Genomic DNA, 17,818 nt, shown 5'->3' with positions numbered 1-17,818 from the left:
GTTACCTTTTATTAAATAATTTCAAACCTATGTAAAAAGTTTGTGTTTCACTCAATTGTTCAATTTGTTGGAAAACAATATTCTAATTCCATGTGGAAAACACATCATCACATGTCAATATGTTATGAAACCAGCTCAAGAAAGGATAGAAAAGATAGTTCAACACCTTAGAATTCAGCCTCTTCAAGGGGGCAACCTCCTTTACATTACATAAATGAACAATTCTTGGATGATTCAAATGACAAAACCTCCTTTCTATATATAGGAGTCTAAGGAGTCACAATATAATCCAGCCGACCTAACAATAATAATATAAAGCCACAAAAATAAAAATAAAGGGATTCTATGGGGCACAGTAATAACAATATGGGGGCAATAGGGGCACAACAATATTAATAAGGGGTATAACTACAATAGTAATGGGGTAATCACTAGTATTATAGGGACCCAACATGCCACTCTCCTTCAAAAAAGTGTTGTCCTCAACGCTTGAGTAGTTCTGGATACTTCTGCATAAAATTCTCATCCTCCCATGTGGAATCTTCAGCGGATAAGTTCTTCCACTTGATAAGATACTCTGAAATTGATCGATTTCGTAGCTGTCAAGTTCTTGTTTCTATGACTACTTCCGGTTCCAATATAATTTTTCCTTCCTCGTCAAGTTCTGGCAATATTTTTTGAACTGGGAGCTTGTCGCCTATAACCTTCTTTAAACATGAAACATGGAAAACTGGGTGCAATCGAGAAGCTGCAGGGAGCTCCAATTTGTATGCCATAGTACCAATCTTTTGCAACACCTTGTATGGACCATAATACTTTGGTGATAATTTATTATCCTTCTTAGCTTGCTTGAGGGACATTTGCTTATATGGTTGTAGCCGTAGGAATACCCAATCACCTACATCAAAAATTCTTTCACTACGATGTTGATCTGCCTGTTGTTTCATTCTATTCTGTGCCAACACGAGGTTATCCTTTAAGAGTTGGAGGACTTGTTGTTGATGTTCGATGTGATGTTCCACTGCCTGAACCTTAGAATTTTCTCTTAAATATGATGTGATGGATGGTGGTTGATACCCATAAAGTGCCATAAATGGGGTCATTTTTGTTGCTGTATGGAAGGAAGTGTTATACCACCATTCAGCCAAAGGCAACCATTTGACCCATTGTGTCTATTTATCAGATACAAAGCAATGAAGATATATTTCCAAACATTTGTTTACTATCTCAGTTTTCCCATTAGATTGAGGATGATAAGATGAGCTATGAGCTAACTGAGTACCAAGACAAGAAAATAATTCTGTCCAAAAATTTCCAGTGAAAATGGGATCTCTGTCACTTACAATAATCTTTGGGTTTCCATGTAGCTTTTGAATTGTTTCCATAAATGCAGTAGAAGCTGTACTTGCTTTAAATGGATGTGATAATGCACAAAAGTGTGCATACTTGGTAAGTCTGTCAACTACCACCATGATGACACTCTTTCCCTCAGACTTGGGTAAACCTGTGATAAAATCCATTGAAACCTCCTCCCAACGTTGGCTTGGAATGAATAAAGGTTGTAATAGACCTGGTGTCTTAATTGTTTCAACTTTATTTTGTTGGCAAACCAAACATTCCGCCACAAACTTTTGAATATCTGATTTAAGGCCATCCCAAAAAAATTCCTTCTTAACCCTGTGGTAAGTTTTTAAAAATCTTGAGTGCCCTCCTAAGGGAGAAGTGTGCAATTCCATAAGAATCTTTTGTTTTAGCTGGGAATTCTTACAAAGGTATAAGTGATCTTTGTACCATAACGAATCATTTTGCTAGCTAAATGTATCAGACGTACTGGAATCTTGTTGTAGCTTTCGAATAAGTGCCCACACTTCTTCGTCATTCTTCCATTCCTCCCTTGCTTCGTTTATCCAATCTGGTTGGATAATAGAAATGGCGCACAACAATGCTTCCACATCCTCATCCTTTTTTGAGAGTGCATCTGCCACCACATTTTGCTTCCCTTTTTTGTAGATGATTTCAAAGTCATAACCCAACATCTTTGTGACCCATTTTTGTTGCTCGTCAGAGGATAATCTTTGTTCTAAAAAGTATTTAAGGCTATCATGATCCATTTTTACCTTGAAGTGTCTTCCCATTAGGTAGGGTCGCCATTTCTTAAGTGCATGGAGTATTGCCAACATTTCCTTCTCATAAATAGCTTTTCTTAAAAACTTTCCCTTGATTGGACGACTTTCAAAAGCAATGGGTCTTTCATCTTGCATTAGAACAGCCCCAATTCCATTTCCTGAAGCATCAAATTCCACAATAAAGGTTTTTGTGAAGTCTGGTGTAGCTAAGACCGGTGCTTAGCACATTGCTTCTTTAAGATGTTCAAAGGCCTTTGTTTCTTCCGGAGTCCATGAAAATGTATCTTTCTTCAATAATGTTGTTAGAGGCGCTGCTATTCTCCCATAATTATTAACAAACTTGTGATAATACCCTGTCAACCCAAGAAATCCTCGCAGATTCTTTATGGATGTGGGGATTTTCCATTCCTTAATGGTTTTAATTTTTCTAGGGTCTACCTTAACTCCTTCATGAGATACAATATGACCCAAATATTCCAAGTCCTGGACTCCAAAGAAACATTTGGATCTTTTTGCATATAATTGTTTCTCCTCCAATAGTTGTAGCACCCTGTCAACATGTTCAACATGATCCTTCCAAGACTTGTTGTAGATTAGTATATCATCAAAAAATACTAACACAAATTTTCTAAGGAATGGTTTGAAAATTGAATTCATCAAACCTTGAAATGTTGAAGGTGCATTGGTAAGGCCAAAAGGCATGACCAAAAATTCATAATGACCCTCATGAGTTCTAAATGTTGTTTTCGGAATGTCTTCAATCTTCATTCTGATTTGATGATATCCTGAACGAAGATCCAACTTGGTGAAGTAAATTGATCCATGCAATTCATCCAGTAATTCATCAATGACAGGAATGGGGAACTTATCTTCAATAGTGAGCTTGTTGAGCTCCCTATAATCCGGACACATGCGCTATGATCCATCCTTCTTGTGCACCAATACTACTGGAGTAGAGAAATAACTTTGACTCGGTTGAATTATACCAGCCTCTAACATTTCTGCAACCATACGTTCAATTTCACTCTTTTGGACATAGGGATATCTGTACGGCCTGATGTTTGGAGGAACACTTCCTGGAATCAGATGAATAGCGTGATCATGATCACGCATAGGTGGGAGACCTTTGGGAGTCTCAAATACCTTGGAATGATTGTCCAGGACTTTTTGGAGATTTGGAGAAATAGATAATTCTGATGTGGAAACATCTAGCGAACATAATTGTGCAATTACACCTCTTTGCTCCTTTTTTAGAAGCTTTGTCATACCATTAGAGATAATTATCTTTCCTGGTTTCCCTGCAATACCCCTTAATTCAACTTCCTTTCCTTCCGTAGAAAATTTGATGAAAAGTTCTTGAAAATTAAAAGCTATTGTACCCAAGGATTGTAGCCATTGGACTCCTAGTATAACATCAGCACCTCCCATTGGAATGGAAAGCAATGGGCTAGTCAATACATATTCTCCCATGGATAGCTTGATATTATGGCACTTTCCAGAGCAATTTATTGTTCCTCCATTTGCAATCATCACTTGACACTTCTAGTGCTGGATATAGGAAGCAATTCAATTCTTTTGCTACCCTACAATGAATAAAATTGTGGGTGCTTCCTGAATCAATCAACACTATTACCTTCAGGGAAAATTTTAAGAACCCCCCCTAAATTAACATTTATAATAAATGGGCAAATCTCCGTGGTATATAGGAAAAATGGAAGGCGATTTTATCAATAATATGATATGTATATATAATTTTTTGGCGAATCTCTCACCAGGCATGGCGAATATTTTATTCAATTATAAAATCTTTTGTTTATTGAATACACAAATGAAATCATTGCATTTCTTTAAAATATCTTTTGAAATCAAAATTACCGAAATTACATATCGATAGCCTAGTGGGTGTAGGATAAAATTCACCCATGCCATTCACAGAAAGCATGAGAAAAAACCTAATACTATATATAAAACCAAGAAAAATTCAAATTCATCACTTCTAGGGACCTCGTAACCACCCTACCAATACACAAGTATGTTCCTATTTGCAATTAGAAAAATTACCCAAATTACAATCTGTTTACTCCAGCACATGTTGGAAAGTTATAGAAGGATGACTAGTGCAATCAATCCATTCCTTTTAGCCCTAGATTTGTTTAAGTTTAAAACAGAAGTATACAAATATACTTGTCCAATGTCTATGCTTTAACCATTCACCTTAAGATGTTTTTACAATATAATTTCATAAGTCTATTTAATATCTTCATTATCATAAAAACCAACCTATATCCATCTTACTCCACAGCTACACAAATATACTTGTCCAATGTCTATGCTTTAACCATTCACCTTAAGATGTTTTTACAATATAATTTCATAAGTTTATTTAATATCTTCATTATCATAAAATCCAACCTATATCCATCTTAACTCCACATCTATCACTCTTAGGGGGATGAAATCTATTTATCCCTCTGAGCACTTGGTAGACCTAGAATTAAGATGGATCTAAGATGATAGAATTTCCCCTTTAAATAGTCTATGCTCACATGAATACCATGGTATTACCATGGGCCAATACCATGGGTTATCATAAACCTGGAGCTTAAAAATTATTATTAGTAATTTATAAAAATTAATAAAATTAATAGTTGATTTTTATTTTATTTTTTATTTTAACCAAGCTAAAATGTTTAACATACATTAAATTACAACATCCATTTTTACTCTTGATCGGATCAAATATTTTTTCACTCTATGCTAGTTTTCATATCACAATATTTGATACCTCTCAGGGGTTAGTAGATCCAAAGTAAAGATGGATCTATGCTGGTTTAATTCCCCCATTTAAATAGGCTACATTCCAGGTGAATACCATGGATCAATACCATGTGCCATTTTGGTGAATACCATGGGTCAATACCATGTGCCATTTTTATTTTTATTAATACTAATATTAGGGTTAATAATGTTTTTTTTGCATGGTATTAATAACAATCTAGTCCATGGTATTTGTCCCATAGTATTTTGCCCATAGGTTTCACCTAAATATAACGCATTTTTTGAGTGTTCGTAAATATAAGGTGACTTATGGAGTAAATATAAAAAAATGTTTTATTTGTTTACCATACCTCTCGTTTATTTATATTTTTATTAAGTTACCATACCTCTTTTACAAATATGGTATTTGGCCCATAGGATTCACTTAAATAAAACCTCTTTCTTGAGCCTTCATAAATAGAACAAGGGTTATGGACTAAATATAAAAAGAGGTTTTATTTAGTCTAGTTTATTTATATTTTTATTTATTTACCATACTTTTTGAGTAAGTATAAAAACACGTTTTATTTATTTACCATACCTCCACTTTACTTATATTTTTATTTGTTTACACCCTTGCATGTATATAAGGTGACTTATGGAGTAAATATAAAAAATGTTTTATTTATTTACCATACCTCTAATTTATTTATATTTTTATTAATTTACCATACCTCTTTTATAAATATGGTATTTGGGCCTTTGGCCCATAGGATTCACTTAAATAAAACCTATTCTTGAAAATGGGCTAATGGATTCACTTAAATAAAACCTATTCTTGAAAATGGGCGAATGGAAGCTTGTAACTCCTAATTTCAAGGGCTAAATTTACCTTTTTTACCCTCTCCCTTAAAATAAGGTGGGCTATTTGAGGTGATTTGTAAGAATGTACTATGATACAAAATATTCGCCCACTAAAAATTTAAAACCCCTTAATTTCGCCAAAGGGCGAACATTCGCCCCTAAAATTTTCTATGATTACCTTTTTCTTCTTGATTTGTCCTTCTATCTTGATGGTTTGAGGAGTGGTAATTCCGCCAATGCATTACAAGATATGGTTGGATTTATTTTTTCTTCATCTAGGCTTTATTCCTGGAGTATATCCTCTTCTTTTGACCTTTCTTGGTCCTTTTCTTCTTCCTCTTCACAATCTATGTAGAATAATTTCTTCTCAGCACACTTATGACCTTTAGTGTATTTGCTATCACAACTGTAACAAAGCCCTTTTGCTCTTTTTTCTTCCAATTGTTGTGGTGTCAACCTTATAGGTTGTGGAAGAATAGGGGCAACAACACTTCCGTCTTTATAGTTGTGAGTGGTATGCTTCCTGGTTGCCATAATTTTGCTTTCCATTTTTCTTGCTAACTTGAATGCCTTCTCTAATGAATCAGGTTCCCAAAGGCGAACATCATGTTGGATATTATGCTTTAAAGACCCTATGAACACATCAATCCTATGCTCCTCTGGAATATCTTTTACCCTTATGTTCAATTTTTGGAACTCCTCAATGTGCTCCATTATTGAACCCTTTTGTTTGAGACTTATCAATTGGCTAAAAAAAGTGTTGCTTTTTGTATCCTCATAATGTGCTATCAATTCTTCCGTAAAAATTGCCCAAGTGATAAATTGTTTACGAGAACAAAGCCATTGATACCATACAATCTGATTTGGTTCTAAATATAAAGTTTCCATACATACCTTTTGTGTGTTTTGCACATTATTGAGATCGAAGAACTGCTCCATCTGTAATATCCATGTGGCGGGATCCTTGCCATCAAACTTCCTCATATCGATTTTTGGAATATGGTGAGTCTTCGATCCAACATTAGAGTCTATGGAATCATGATTAACATTTCTTTTGTTCTCATCATGAGTTTCCTTTAGTACCCTTTCACCCTTATTGACCATTTCTTGTAGCAACTTATTCATATTTATCTTCAATTCTTCCATCTTATCATCCATGCCATCAATTTTAGCTTCTACGCCTTTCTTTAAACCATCCATCTTAGCTTCTACATCTTTCCTTAAACCATCCATCTTAGATTCTGTTGCTTTTTGTGCAAGTGACACTTGTTGCACTTGTTCTTGTAATTTTGATATATCATATAGCATTTCTTCTTCTTCTTCATGAGTCATGCTAGAGCTTCTAGGTTCCTTACTAGGTGTTTGCATTTTCTTTCCTTGGGGCATCAGTTACTGATAATAATTCTCTATTATGCCCTTTGAATTCCTTCAAAATAAATTTTCAAACCAAGCTTAAGCAAAAATTTAAGAAAATCTACACACCTTTTTTCACTCTGTAGGAGCTCGATATTGCCTCTGATGTATCTCTGAACTTTCCGATCATCTAGTTCTAAATTTGTGACCTGTAGTAGCCCTTTGTGTCCTCTTTCCAATGCCACAAGTTTGACCCAAATTGGTTTCTCCAAGGAAGAGTTATGTGAAATCTCCCACAGTGACTTGATTATAGACTAGTTCAGTAGAGCGAACTTGTACGACGTACCACGAGTCACTGTTTCGACCTTTGGATCTGAAAAATGCATACAAGAAACTAAAGTCCGTCCTCTTTCTGTACCTTCTTACGAAATTTCAATCCGATCCCCAGAGAGAAAGTTATGATGATTTTTCCCAGGTCACCTGTTTGGAATGTAATTCAGGAGTCTGCAAAAAGACCAACTTCCTCAGATCATATCTCCGCAAATATAGCGCGAAAAGCTCTGAAATTCGGACCCGAGGTTCAACGTGATTTCTTCTCAAATGGGTTTTTTTGAAACTTCTGAAATTTTGCAGAAAAAAAGTTATAGTGAAAATGCCACGATGATCTGTTTGGAGCAGCGAAACCCTAGAATCCAAAGCTCTGATACCAAATGTTATGAAACCAGCTCAAGAAAAGATAGAAAAGATAGATCAATGCCTTAGAATTCAGCCTCTTCAAGGGGGATACCTCCTTTACATTACATAAATGAACAATTCTTGGATGATTCAAATGACAAAACCTCCTTTCTATATATAGGAGTCTAAGGAGTCACAATATAATCCAGCCGACCTAACAATAATAATATAAAGCCACAAAAATAACAATAGAGGGATTCTATGGGGCACAGTGATAACAATATGGGGGCAATAGGGGCACAACAATATTAATAAGGGTTATAACTACAATAGTAATGGGTTAATCACTAGTATTATAGGGGCCCAACACAATAGTTCATTTAGCTTACGAAATGGAATTTTAGAACTAAGCGCATTTACACAAATGCACTTATCGGTGTTGATGTTCTTTGTCAACCTTGGATTTGCTATGAGATCATTATTATTGGTTAGCTTTATATTCTCAATTGCTTACATGAATCTTAAATTCGTGGTTCTATTGTGTATCCTCCCATATTGATTTATTTGGTTGCTTTTATTGTTGTTTCATACCATTTAACTTTGACACATATAGTCATTTACATATTAATCATTTGGATCTATTTCATAGCCATTTTTCATGTATTTTTATTTACATTTTATTAGGGAAAATAATGTGAGCAACGATAAGTAATGTTAATGGAAATTAAACAAAAACAAGTGGTATTTTTTACTAAATCAAAGGAGCTCATTGGTACAAGGTATGATTAATTTGGACCTTGTTTTTCTTGGACTTATATCTACTTTTGTCTCTGCTCTTGTCTTCTCCATCAGCATGAGAGGAAGGATGGCGTGGGGTGAGTCATTCTTCCTGATTGTATTCCATCTTATTTTATTAATATATTTGATGTAACTTTAGAATTTGTTGCAAAGCCACTTCCTTAGATACTTGTTTATAAATAATTCTATTGGATCATTCTTGCACTTGTGAAAATGTTCCTGTAACACTCCTTCCCACCCCCATAGCTCTCTTAAGGGTGTGGGAGGTGTTACTAATTAATTAACTGGACCTCTATGGTTCATTATGAAGACGGGGTTACAAAAATCCTCCTACTCCAAAGTTAGTGGAATTAACTTTTAATATCACCATCGCATTCAGCTCGTCGAGAGTTTTTCGACAATATAAACTCTATCCAAATATAACTCTCAGAATGAAACTTATTCCCATTTATAGATTGACTAACTAAGCTGTGCCAAGCCAATAAGAAATTCCATGTGGAACCCACATGGACCTGCCATGTCATCCCTAGCAAACCTGCACTTCCCACATCTTCTATGCAACATTCATGTAGATGTGTCAACATTTTCCACATGTTCTTAAGGTCGTGGGATCCAATATCCCAACTCCATCACAATTATAACCCTTCCCCATTAAAATCGGTCCACATAACCATGTCATCATGAAGGTCTCGGGTTCCTAGCCCATCCCAAAAATTGAATGCCTCACTAACCTAGGGTCATGTGGTTGGGGATTAAGACTAATCCCAACCACACACGTTAATTAAGATTCTCCATTAGACCATAGGGAAAATAACCTTGTGGATCCTCCTTGTGCACATGCCGTCTCGACCGTGGTACTACAAACTACTCACAGAATAGAGGACTCAATGGGGGGTCCCATCCATGAACTCATCATCTCAGTGAGGTTTCACCTGCACACATATCATCCCGTCACCCAAGCACTCATCATCTCAGTGAGGTTTCACCTACACACATATCATCCCATCACCCATGCAGTCATCATCTCAGTGAGGTTTCACCTACACACATGTCATCTCATCCATACACATTTTACTATGTCTCTCCTCCAAATTAACTTAGAGATCTTGGGGTCGTGTGTACATTATCTCAATCTCGGCTCCTTCTAGTTCACTTCTCAATACACGTTGAATTGACATTCCTAGGGCCACAGGTCCATAGAATAAATAAACTGTATTTACTAGCAATGATTACAAAGAGGTCGATAAGTTAAACTTCAAATATTTGGCTTAAGGCATAAAGGTCTAAGATCAAAAAGTAGTTTATGGTGATCGATCAACGATTTCCTAGGTGGCTTCATCTGGTCCAAATTGCTTCCATTTCACCTTGACCTACTCTATACTTGATTCCAGAGCACATTCTGCCTCTAGTCCAAAATTCACTTTATTTCTGGTTGGAGTTCTCATTCCGATTCCATCTATATAATAGGCCAATCAACAATATGATTGGCATCATGTACATACTTTTTAAGAAAAGAAATATGGAAAACAACATGTGCTTTCACTGTGGGTGGCAATTCTAATCTATAAGCCATTGGCCCCACTCTTTCCAAAATATGAAATGGGCCATAAAATACTAGCGCCATCTTGGCACAAGATTCCATTATTAGTCATTGTTTTACAAACCGGCCGTTTCGAAACCGAAACGGCCGAGTCGAACCGAGTTGAAGCCTTGAGGAGTGACCCGGTAGAAAAACCAGTCCGGGAGGCCGAGTCATGACTGACTCGGCCGAGTTATTGCATGACTCGGCCGAGTCAGTCATGACTCGGTCAACCCGGCCGTTTTGCACATCTACTCGGCCGAGTCATTAAATTCAGCCAGTCACCCAAAGAAACAACGATTTTTCTATTTTTTTTTTAACTTTTTAACATTTGGCTGATTGTTGGGGACTCCAAGGTGTTTTCTAAATTGGTTAAGTGCTATTTGGGGTCCATTCCCCTCTCTTAGTATTGATATGATGTTCAAATTTCATGGTAATGTTAAATTCTTAAAGTAAAAGTGACATTCTCCTTAATCTTCATTTTCATCCTTTACTTAAATTTTTAACATTACCATGAAATGACTCAGGATGTTTAAGAGTGGTTCCAGCCTCATTGGATTTCATATGGAGAAAGTAGAATTTTAGATTTCATTCAAAATCCAGCAGACTTATCATTTTTTCAGGGTTTTAGGATTGGAGGATTGCAATGTTTCCATTGAATTTTGTCATGTATTAGGGTATGGAACTCGTATTTAATCAAGAGCACCAATCCCTCTGTGTACCTTGATGTTAGTGACATTGGTTGTTGAACTCCTCTGGGATTCGCTCTCAAACCTGGAGCTTCTGAAAATGTCGCTTCTGCTCCCGTTTTCGCTCTCGCTCCCCACTTCCGCTCCTGCTCCCAAGTAACACTGAGCTAGATGATGTTGGCAACTCTAGCAGTAGCCAGTACTGGTCATTGATGGGGCCCCTTGTCTGACTCTGATGATGATGATCCAGAGATTGGTCGAGATGATCTTGGCTCCTCTGGCAGTAGCTACTAGCCTCCTTGGTTATTTGTATTTTGTTTTGACTCTTGAGTCTTTGATCATGTATGACAGACTACAGTTGACTATGTATTTACTATTGCCATTGGGTACCACCGTACCATTTTGATATAATGGATTGGTTCATGAGCCTACTTTGATCATATGTTGTCTTCCATGTATATTATAATGTTGTGTGTTTGGAAACTTGAATGAAAATCTTTAAAATTATGTTTAAAATATTTAAAATTATGTTTTTTTATAAAAAAAATAAATATTTAATGTATTTTTTACAACGACCGAGTCATTGAAATCGAGCCGGCCGAGTCATTACCGAGTCGGAGTCCGAGTCGGAGTCGATCCTCGGCCGAGTCCGAGTCCGAGTCCGAGTTGTAAAACATTGTTATTAGTGAACTCTTTTCTTGGTTTGATGAAAAGATATACATGTTTTCCCACTTGGAATTACTTGTGCATTCTTTATTGATATGCATAGCTCTTTTTCCCGTCTTGGGTTGGTTTCAATTTTTACCTAATATTAATTAATTCTTGCTCCATTTCCTTCAGCATATCAGGTCCAAGCACCACCCTATCCACCAGATCATTCCAGTTGATGGGTGTGCCACATTTTGTTCCATATAAAGCCTCAAAAGGACTTGTCTTTAGTGACTCTTTATACCCATTGTTGTAGGAAAATTCGACTAATGGTAGGAAATATTCCCACCTCTTATGCTGATGCATGCCATACATCCTTAGCATGTCTTTTAAGACTTGATTTACTCTTTCAATTTTTTCATCCATCTGAGGATGATACATTGTGCTAAATGCTAACTCTATTCCAAAACTTGTAAACAATGCTTTCCAAAACTTTGAAGTGAATTTGGCATATGGATCTGAAATGATATTCTTGGGTATACCATGTAATCTAAATATCTCTTTCATGAAAATATGAGCTATGTCAAATGCCTTGTGGGTTGATTTGACAACTATAAAATGAGTTGTCTTTCTCAAGTTTTCCACCAACACCATTATAATAGCATGTCATCTAGATGTCTTGGCAGTCCTATGATGAAATACATGGAGATGACTTTTGAATTCCATTTAGGAATGGAGATTGGTTGTAACAATCCCGTTGGGTATCTACTCTCCATTATAACTTGCTGACATTCTAGACACCTGGCAATATAATCAAACACTTAATTTTTCATGCCTGACCAATAGTGTATTTTCTTCATAGCTATTATCATTTTCTAATATCCAAGATGACCTAAATAAGGTCTTTTGTGAAATTTGTTCAATATGTGCTTATTCAATTTTCCCATGTAAGGCACATACCATCTACCTTTGAACTTCAACATACCATCACTAGTGAGTGAGTAATTCTTACTCAATGATCCTTCTAGCTCTTGTTGCAAGTGTTCCTTCACATGATGATAATTCTCATCCTGAAGCAAGGCATATTTGATCCTCTCTTTAATAGCAACTTCACAAGTGTTTATGGATGCCATATGAGACACTTGTACTCTTCTGCTAAGTGCATATGCTACTTTCTTTTCTTTTCCTTTGATATAATTTATATCAAATTCAAACTTGCTCATTAAAGCTATCCATCTAGCTTGCCTTGCATTCAACTTGGGCTAGTCAAATAAATATCTCATCCCTCCATGATCTGACATTAAAACAAACTTCCTTCCAAGAAGGTAGTTCATCCATGTTTCAATTCATTTACTATTGTTTCAAGCTCCAAGTCATAAGTGACATAATTTCTCTCATGCTCATTTATTTTTCATGATTCATAACAAATCACATGTCCTTATTGCATTAAGACTCCACCAAACCCTTCCTTGCAAGCGTTTGTGCAAACCACGAAATATTTTTCCAGGTCAACTATTCTCATATTGGCAGATGTGTGAGAAAGTGTTTTAGCTGCTCAAAACTAGCTACACACTCTAATGTCCATTGGAACTTAACTCCTTTCCTCTGCAAGGTTGTGATCCTTGAGAATTTTTTAATGAATCTTCAATGATATTCTACCAACCCCATGAATGATCTAACTTCTACGACATTTTGAGGAGTAGGCCACTCCATGATGGCCTTGATCCTCTCCTCATCACCTACTACTCCTTCCGTAGAGATGGTATACCACTTGTACTTAACTTGTGATTGGAAGAAAGCACATTTGTTGAGCTTGGAATAAAGCTTGTGCTCTCTCAGAAATTACAAGATTTCTCTCAAATGTTCTTCATGCTATTCTTTGGTTTTAGAGTAAACCAATATGTCATCTATAAATAACAACACAAACCTATCCAAATATGGGCTAAGGACATTGTTCATTAGATATATAAATGTGGCAAGAGAACCTGTGAACCCAAATGGCACCACCACAAACTCATAATATCCATACATGGTTTGGAAAGTTGTCTTGTGGATATCTTCATATTTAATATGAAATTGGTGTTACCCAAAACTCAAGTTTGTTTTTGAAAATACCAAATCCCCTCTCAACTGATCAAACAAGTCATCAATCCTAGGTAGAGGATACTTGTTCTTCACCGTGGATTTATTTAGCTACCTATATTCTATGCACAACCGTAGTGTTCCATCCTTTTTCTTCACAAATAGCCCTGAGGCTCCCCAAGGAAAGAAAATGGGCATGATATACCCCATTGTCCAATAGTTCCTTCAATTATAATTTCAACTCCACCAACTCTAGCATGCTCTTGCGATATGGGTATTTTAACACTGGAATTATCCTAACAATAATTCAATTGAGAGATCAATTTATCCTCTTGTTGAAAATCCTGGTATTTCCTAAGGAAGTACATCACTGAAATGTATTAATATTAGATGTTCTTCCATCATGTCCCTATTTTCTTTTGATCACTGGTCACCTGGACTACATATAAATCACATCCCTTTTAGGTGCATCTTTTCATTTGTAGTGTCGAAATATGTCTGGTAGTCACTTACCTTCTTATCTTGTACAACATCACTCTTTCTCCTTCGTCACTGGGACATTTTAACGACTTAACATGGTAGTCAATTTTTTTTGGTGGGTCGCTAGCCAATCTATGTTGACTAGCATATCATATGACCCCCACAACAATAGGTTTGAATTAACCAACATGGGGATGCCATTGGTCACCACTAAGCATTATCATGTCTGCAACTCACCTTTTAGTTCCCATTGCTAGTTGAACCAACCATGATTTTTCATGGGATTTCTTATGCAACACACATTTTTCTATGACCTTTGGGATAATATAATTCAAATTAGAGCATGGGTCAATCAAAATCAAAATAGGTTGGTTAGTGACCATAACTTCCATATTGATCATTAAATCTATGATGTTCAACTTGCTTGTTGTCCAACACGTCATAGATTCAAGGCACGTTCTGAGCCACATCATACATTGTATATGCTTCTTACACAATATACAACTTTGGGACATTATACTATTCATGAGGATAGTCTTTCTGCCTATGGTTTTCTCCACATGTATAACACTATATGGGTCCTCTTCTGAACCCCTCGGTCCCACCCTTTTCTGGTTTAGAGAACTGATATCTATTAGCAATAGTAGATTTCTACTAAAGCTCACCCTTGGCGGGTGAAGTGAACTTTACATTCCTTCTCCTTGGTTGATATACTGAATATTTTTGTCTTTTTCCTTTAAAGCTAGGCCTACCTCTTGCTTCCCAACCAACCCAAAATTTAAGTTTATGCTTGGACTGTTCATAGCAATACCTAGTTTTCTAAATTGTGTCCTCCAAGGTTCTTGACTCATCAAATTAAATTATGTCTCTAAAATCCTATGGTAGCTCACTGTAGTACATCTAAATATTTAATTTCTCATCCTTGATATAAGGTACATAGCTCAAGAGTTCCAAGAATCTATTTGTGTACTCATCAGCTATAAGTTTCCCCAACTTATGCTCATGAAATTATTTGAACTTACTGTTAGACTCAGCCTAACATTCCTCTGTCAGAGGCAAATTCACCAAGCCTCTCTTGATCCTTTGCCGAAGTCCAAAGGTCTTCATCCCTGCACGAATCAACCAAGAGGCTATCCTTCAATTTCATAAAATCCAAAAAGAAAACTTGCAGAACAGAGTTTGTATTAAAATTGAGAAGTGCTGAGGTTCAGTTGGTGTGCACAAATCGAAAGTCAAATCCCTATCATAAGAGACATTTATGTGTTCTAACATCTCATTTGCACGCCAAATAACATCAGAGAAACTGAAGGGAAAACATGGAGAAAGCAAATTCAATGTTGGAGGTCGAAATTGTGTTGAAACGGAGTTGCGCGTTGCATAGGAAGAAGGCGCGGTGCACATGGGCCGCGCGGCGCATGGGGTGCTCCTCCGTAGTGTGAATTTAACACTGGCATGGCGCACTCACTAGGCGTGGTGCACTGGGAGTGCGCGTGGCACACAGAGCCCAAAGGCCGAAATTCATCATCGATTCATCAAAAAATCAATTTGTTTCAGCTCAATTCTTCTCCAAATAAGTCGATAGGGCCTGTTCAGTGATTTTATTCCTGTATGATGTGTTTAGAAGCGAAAACATTGGAGTTTAAATGGTGAAAGGACCGAAAGCCAAAATTAGAATGCAGATATTGTGGGAGCTATAGATCAGTAGACGTCTTCTTGACAGACAACAGTATGAATTGGTGAGTTTTTGCACATGTTTATTCCAGGCAGCTCAAGATGGGGTTGATATACTGTCTCTGTCAATCATACCTAACAGGCCACCTTCTGGGATTGTGACTTTCTTTAACCCAATAGACATGGCTTTGTTGTCCGCTGTGAAAGTTGGAATATTTGTCGTTCAAGCTGCAGGAAACGCTGGACCTTCTCCAAAGAGTATTTGGTCCTTCAGCCCATGGATATTCACAGTGGGAGCTGCTGCCGATGATCATAGTTATAATAATTCTATAGTTCTTGGCAACAATCTCACAATCTCAGGAGTTGGACTTGCTCCTGGAATAGATGATGATGATATGTATAGTCTAGTTGCTGCAACTCATGCCCAGAAGAATGGAACTGATGATATGTATGCCAATGATTGCCAAGATCCCAGTGAGCTGGAACAACATCTAGTTGAAGGAAACATCTTGATCTGTAGCTGCACAATAAGGTTTGTCCTTGGTCTGTCTTCTGTGAGACAAGCAGTTATGACTGCTAACAATTTGAGTGCAGTGGGCATCATCTTCTACACAGACCCTTTTGTGGTTGGGTTTCTGTTCAATCCAGTCCCTTTGACGATGTCGGGATTGATCATTTCCTCTTCAGATGATTCTAAGACATTTCTGAAATACTACAGTGACTCCATAACTAGAGATGAATCTAACAACAGTGTTAAGTTTGGAGGAGTTGCCAGAGTCCTTGGAGGATTGAAAGCAGATTACAACAAGAAAGCACCCAAAGTCATGTATTATTCTTCAAGGGGGCCCAATCCGCAGGACAATCTTTTAGATGCAGCAGATATACTGAAACCAAATATAATAGCTCCTGGTAATCTCATCTGGGCTGCTTGAAACTCTGTTGGCACAGATTCAGCTGAATTTGAAGGCGAGAATTTTGCAATGTTTTCGAGAACAAGCATGGTAGCACCTCATATAGCGGGAGTGGCAGCTCTAGTGAAACAAAAATACCCCAAATTTAACCCAGCAACCATTGCTTCTGTACTATCCACCACTGCATCACTCAATGACAATCAAGGGTTACCAATTATGGCACAACTTTCCTACAACAAGCCAGATGTCGATGCAATTCTAGCCACACCGTTTGACATGGGAAGTGGATTTGTGAATCCAACTGTTGCCTTGGATCCCGAACTCATCTTCGATGCAGGTTGTGAAAATTATATTGCGTTCCTATGTACCATAAATGGATCTGCACCTCTTGTTCTCAATTACACCGGTGCTGTATGTAGTTCAAACGTTGGAATTAGTTCTGACCTCAACGTTCCTTCAATCACAGTAGCTAGTTTGATCAATTCTCGTACCATTGAGAGGAGCTTTCTGAATATAGCAGTAAATGAGAGTTACAAGGCTCTTTGGAGTGCGCCATTTGGTGTTTTTGTTTCTGTTGCACCCACATCATTTACAGTTTCACATTGGGAGACCCAGAAGCTTACAGTATTCCTCAATGCCACCGACAATAGTATTGCACCTAGCATTGGAAGAATCCTTCTGCTTGGAAGTCATGGAATGCCTTGAAACGGTTAGTCTGACTAAATGCGTGGTACCCAAATGGATATTTGGACTTCAGAACCTCATGGACCTGGGGTTACAATATGATGACTCCATGGCCAATGTTTATAAAGGAATGCAAAAAATTTCCTAATTTGAGAAGACTACAGCTGTCGCACAATGACAGATGTGTTGAATTTCTAGAGGAATTTGGAGAAGCTACAACATTTCCACAACAGAAAGAATGGAAATAATATAGAGCATATAGCGGCTATGAAATGCTCGTAGGACACGTTGGGAGATATGCTTGCCAAACTAGACATCTGGATGCTGATTATAAAAAATTGGTTTTCATTCAAACAGGGAAGGTGATAAGTCAAAGCCCGAAATGCCACAAAGACATCTACCGTGGCAAAGAAACAGATAAAAGAGACCAACCAATGTTCCACACCATCTGATGTGAAGCTTTCATCAAAATTCATTTGGAGAACAAATGGAATCACGCTT

General features: G+C 37.0%; 1 pseudogene; it reads left to right on the top strand.

Annotated features, from left to right (window-relative positions):
- Positions 1–17,338, top strand: part of LOC149150841 (subtilisin-like protease SBT2.3 pseudogene) — a 37,857-nt pseudogene extending 20,519 nt beyond the window's left edge.
- Positions 17,339–17,818: the final 480 nt, after the last annotated feature.

This window comes from Pinus tabuliformis, chromosome 9, assembly GCF_031772625.1.
Source record: "Pinus tabuliformis cultivar Carrire ecotype Pingquan chromosome 9, CPIR1, whole genome shotgun sequence".
NCBI lineage: Eukaryota > Viridiplantae > Streptophyta > Pinopsida > Pinales > Pinaceae > Pinus > Pinus tabuliformis.
This window is presented reverse-complemented; position numbering and strand designations above follow the sequence as displayed.